We start from the raw sequence: 5800 nt of genomic DNA, 5'->3' as shown, positions 1-5800 counted from the left end.
AAGTGTGGGGACTTTAAAGGAGATCTTTTGTTTTGAATATTGTTTTGGTTTTGATACTTAGTCACTTGAAAATAGTAAAGTATAGGGACTTTAATCGGGATTTTTTTGTTTTGAATGTGGTTTGATTTGTGACTTAGTTACTTGAAAATGGTTAATTGTAGGGTCTTAAAAGGGAATTTGTTATTTTGAATGTGGTTTGGTTTTGATACTTAATCTCTTGAAAATGGTTAAGTGTAGAGACTTTAAACGAGATTTTGTGTTTTGAATATGATTTTGTTTCGATACTTTGTTACAGAAAAATGGTTAAATGTAGGGACTTTAAAGGTGATTTTTTTTTTGGACTGTTATTTTATTTTGATACTTAGTCACTTGAAAATGGTTTAGTGTAGGGACTTTAAAGGGGATTATGAGTTTTGAATGTAGTTTGGTTTTGATACTTAGTCACTTGAAAATTATAAAGTATAGGGTATTTAAAGGGCATTTTTTGTTTTGAATGTGGTTTGACTGGTGACTTAGTTACTTGAAAATGGTCAAGTGTATGGAATTTAAAGGAAATTTTTATATTGAATGTGGTTTGGTTTAGATACTTAGTCACATAAAAATGGTTAAGTGTAGGGACTTTAAAGGAGATTTTTTTATCCTGAATGTTGTTTGGTTTTAATACCTAGTCACTTAATAATGGTTAAGTGTAGTGACTTATATGGGAATTATGTTTTTTGAATGTGGTTTGGTTGGTGACTAAGTCAGTTGAAAATTGTTAGGGGTAGAGACTTAAAATAAGATTTTTTTCTTTCAAATGTGGTTTGGTTTTGAAACTTCGTCATTTGAAAATGGTTAAGTATAGGCACTTTAAAGGGTATCTTTTATTTGAATGTGGTTTGGTTTGTGACTTAGTCACCTGAAAATGGTTAAGTGTAGGAACTTTAAAGGGTATTTTGTGTCTTGAATGTGGCTTGGTTGGTGACTTAGTTACTTGAAAATTGTTAAATGTAGGGACTTTAAAGAGGATTTTTGTTCTCAATGTGGTTTTGTTTGATACTTTGTCAATTTTAAATGGTTAAGTGTATTCAGTTTTGAATGTGGTTTAGTTGTGATACTTAGTCAATTGAAAATGGTTAAGTGTAATAACTTATAATGTGATTTTTTGTTTTAAATGTGGTTTGGTTTCGATACTTAGTCACTTAAAAATGGTTAAGTGTAGGGACTTAAAAGAAATTTTTTGTTTGGACTATGGTTTTATTTTGATACTTAGTCACTTGAAAATGGTTTAGTGTAGAGACTTTAAAGGTGATTTTGAGTTTTGAATGTAGTTTGGTTTTGATACATAGTCACTTGAAAATGATTAAGTGTAGAGACTTTAAAGGAGATTTTTTTGTTTTGAATGTGGTTTGTTTGGTGATTTAGTTACTTGAAAATGGTTATGTGTAGGGACTTAAAAGAGAATTTTTTAATTTGAATGTGGTTTGTTTTTTATACTTAGTCACTTGAAAATGGTTAAGTGTACAGACTTTAAAAGAGATTTTTTTTTTTGAATATGGTTTGGTTTAGATACTTAGTAAGTTGAAAATTTTTAAATATAGGGACTTTATAGGAGATTTTTTGTTTTGAATGTTATTTTGTTTAGATACTTAGTCACTTTAAAATGGTTAAGTGTAGGAACTTTAAATGAGATTTTGAGTGTTAAATGTTGTTTGGTTTTGATACATAGTCAATTATAAATGGTTAAGTTTAGAAACTTTAATGGAGAATTTTCTTTTGACTGTGGTTTTATTTTGATACTTAGTTTCTTGAAAATGGTTAAGTGTAGAGACTTTAAAGGGGATCTTTTGTTTTGAATGAGGTTTGACTTTGATACTTAGTCACTTTAAAATGGTAAAGTATAGGGACTATAAAGGGGATTTTTTGTTTTGAATGTGGTTTGGTTGGTGGCTTAGTTACTTGAAAATTGCTAAGTGTAGGGATTTTAATGGGGATTTTTTGTTATGAATGTGGTTTTCTTTTGATACTTAGTCACTTAAAAATGGTTAAGTGTATGGACTTTAAAGGTAATTTTCAGTTTAGATTGTGGTTTGGTTTTGATACTTAGTCAATTGAAAAATGGTTAAGTGTATTATCTTTAAAGGTGATTTTTTCTTTTAAATGTGGTTTTTGTTTGGATACTTAGTCTCTCAAAAATAGTTATGCATAGGGATGTTAAGGGAGATTTTTTTTTTTTGATTTTGGTTTGGTTGGCGACTTAGTCACTTGAAAATGGTTAGGTGTAGGGACTTTAAAAAGAGGAATTTGAATTTTGAATGTGGTTTGGTTTATTAATTAGTTACTTGAAAATGGTTGAGTGTAGGGAATTTGAAGGGGATATTTTGTTTTGAGTGTTGTTTGGTTAGTTAAGTATAAGGACTTTAATATGGATGTATTGAATGTTGTGTCGGTGGTAACTTAGTCACTTGAAAATAATTAAGTGTAGGATCTTTAAAGGGTATTTTGTGCCTTGAATGTGGTTTTGTTGGTGATTTATTTACTTGAAAATGGTTAAGTGTTGGTACTTTAAAGGAGACTTTTTGTTTTGAATGTGGTTTGTTTTGAAAACTTAGTCACTTGAAATTGGTTAAGTGTAGGAACATTAAAGGAAATTTTTTGTTTTAAATGTGGTTTGGTTTTGATACTTAATCACTAAAAAATGTTTAAGTGTAGGGCCTTTTAAGGGAATTTTGTGTTTTGAATCTGGTTTGGTTTAAATTTTGTTTGGTTTTGATACTTAGTCTCTTAAAACTGGTTTAGCGCAGGGACGTTAAAGGAGATTTTTTATTTTTATTGTGGTTTGTTGGCGACTCAGTCACTTGAAAATGATTAAGTGCAGGGACTTTAAAAAGGAATTTGAGTTTTGAATGTAGTTTGATTATGAATTAGTTATTTGAAATTGGTTAAGTGTAGGTACTTTGAAGGGGATTTTTATTTTTGAGTGTGGTTTGGTTAATGACTTAGTTACTTGAAAATGATTAACTATAGGGACTTTAAAGGGGATGTATTGAATGTAGTTTGGGTGGTGATTTAGTCTCTTGAAAATTGTTTAAGTGTAGGGACATTAAAGGGTATTTTGTGTCCTGAATGTGGTTTTGTTGGTGATTTATTTACTTGAAAATGGTTAAGTGTAAGGACTTTAAAGGGGAATTTTTTGTTTTGAATGTGGTTTGGTTTGAACACTTAGTCACTTGAAATTTGTTAAGTGTAGGAACTTTAAAGGTGATTTTTTGTTTTGAATGCTGTTTGGGTTTGATACTTAGTCACTCAAAATGGCTAAGTGTAGGGCCTTTAAAAGGAATTTTTTCTTTTCAATCTGGTTTGGTTGGCGACTTGGTTACTTGAAAATGGTTAAGTGTAGAGACTTTAAAGGAGATTTTTGATTTTGAATTTGGTTTGGTTTTGATACTAAGTGACTTGAAAATTGTTAAGTGTGAAGACTTTAAAGTGGATTTTTTGCTTTGAATGTCATTTTGTTTTGATACGTAGTCACTTGAAAATGGTTAAATGTAGGGACTTTAAATGATATTTTTTGTTTTTCATGTGGTTTGGTTGGTGACTAAGTCACTTGAAAATGGTTAGGAGTATAGACTTAAAAGAGGATTTTTTTTCTTTTAAAAGTGGTTAGGTTTTGATACTTAGTCATTTGAAAATGGTTAAGTATTGTGACTTTAAAGGGTATTGTTTATTTCAATGTGGTTTGGTAGGTGACTAAGTTACCTGAAAATGGTTATGTGTAGGGACTTTAAACAAGATTTTTTGTTTTGAATGTGGTTTTATTTTGATACTTAGTCACTTGAAAATGTTTAAGTGTAGGGACTATAAAGGGGCTTTTTTATTTTGAATATGGTTTGATTTTGATGCTTTGTCACTTGTAAATGGTTAAGTACAGGGACTTTAAAGGAGATTTTTTGTTTTGAATGTGGCTTAGTTAGTGAATTATTTACCTAAAAAATGGTTAAATGTAGGGACTTTAAAAAGGATTTATGTTTTGAATGTGGTTTTGTTTTGATACTTAGTCAATTTTAAATGGTTAAGTGTGGTAAATTTTAATGTGATTTTTTGTTTTAAATGTGGTTTGGTTACGATACTTAGTCTCTTGAAAATGACTATGTTTAGGGACTTTAAAGGTGATAATTTGTTTGGACTGTGATTTTATTTTGCTACTTAGTCACTTGAAAAAGGGTTAGGGGATTTTGTCTTTTAAATGTGGTTTGGTTAGTGATTTAGTTACTTTAAAAATGGTTATGTGTAGGAAATTTAATGGGTATTTTTCATTTTGAAGGTGGTTTGGTTTTGATACTTAGTCCCTTGAAATTGGTTAAGTGTTGGAACTTTAAAGGCAATTTTTTGTTTTGAATGAGGTTTCGTTTTGATAGTTAGTCACTTAAAAATGATTATGTGTAAGGATTTTAAAGGAAATTTTATGTTTTGATGTGGTTTGGTTGGTGACTTAGTTACTGAAAATAGGTAAGTGTAGTGACTTTAACGAGGATTTTGTTATTTTGAATGTCGTTTGATTTCGTTCTTTAGTCACTTGAAAATAGTTAAGCGTAGAGACTTTATAGACGAATTTATTTGGAATTTGGTTTGGTTTTGATACATAGTCACTTGAAAATGATTAAGTGTAGGGACTTTAAAGGGGATTTTTTTATTTTGAATGTGGTTTGGTTGGTGATTTAGTTACTTGAAAATGGTTAACTGTAGGGACTTAAAAGGGAATTTTTTAATTTGAATGTGGTTTGGTTTTGATACTTAGTCACTTGAAAATGGTTAAGTGTACAGACTTAAAAGGAGATTTTTTGTTTTGAATATGGTTTGGTTTAGATACTTAGTCAGTTGAAAATTGTTAAGTGTAGGGACTTTAAAGGGGATTTTTTTTTTGTGAATACGGTTTGATTTTGGTACTTAGTCTCTTTAAAATGGTTAACTATAGCAACTTTAAAGGGGATTTTTTTTTTTTGAATGTGGCTTGGTTGGTGACTAGTTACTTTCGAATTGTTAAATGTAGGGACTTTAAAGAGGACTTTTTTTTTAATGTTGTTTTGTTTTGATACTTAGTCACTTTTAAATGCTTAAGTGTAGGTACATTAAAGAAGATTTTGACTTTTGATTGTGCTTTGATTTTCATACTTAGTCAGTTGAAAATGGTTAAATGTAGTATCTTTGAAGGTGATTTTTTATTTGAAATGTGGTTTTGTTTATGATACTTTGTGTCTTAAAAATGGTTAAGCGTAGGTACGTTAAAGGAGATTTTTTGTTTTGATTGTGGTTTGGTTGGTGACTAAGTCACTTGAAAATGGTTAAGTGTAGGGACTTTGGAGAGGAATTTGAGTTTTGAATGTGGTCTGGTTTATGAATTAGTTACTGGAAAATGGTTAAGTGTAGGGACTTTGAAAGGGATTTTTTATTTTGAGTGTGGTTTGGTTGGTGACTTAGTTACTTGAAAATGGTTAAGTATAGGGACTTTAAAGGGGATGCATTAAACGTGGTTTGGGTGAGGACTTAGTCACTTGAAAATGGTTAAGTGTAGGAACTTTAAAGGGTATCTTGTGTCTAGAATGTGGTTTTGTTGGTGATTTATTTACTTGAAAACGGTTAAGTGTAGGGACTTTCAAGAAGAGTTTTTGTTTTGAATGTGGTTAGGTTTGAAAACATAGTAACTTGAAATTGGTTAAGTGTAGGAACTTTAAAGGGGATTTTTTGTTTTGTATGCGGTTTGGTTTTGATACTTAGTCACTCAAAAATGTCTAAATGTTGGGAGTTTAAAGGGAATTTTGTT

The sequence above is a fragment of the Capsicum annuum genome, chromosome 1 (assembly GCF_002878395.1).
Source record: "Capsicum annuum cultivar UCD-10X-F1 chromosome 1, UCD10Xv1.1, whole genome shotgun sequence".
Taxonomy (NCBI): Eukaryota; Viridiplantae; Streptophyta; class Magnoliopsida; order Solanales; family Solanaceae; genus Capsicum; species Capsicum annuum.
Note: the sequence above shows the minus strand (reverse complement) of the source record.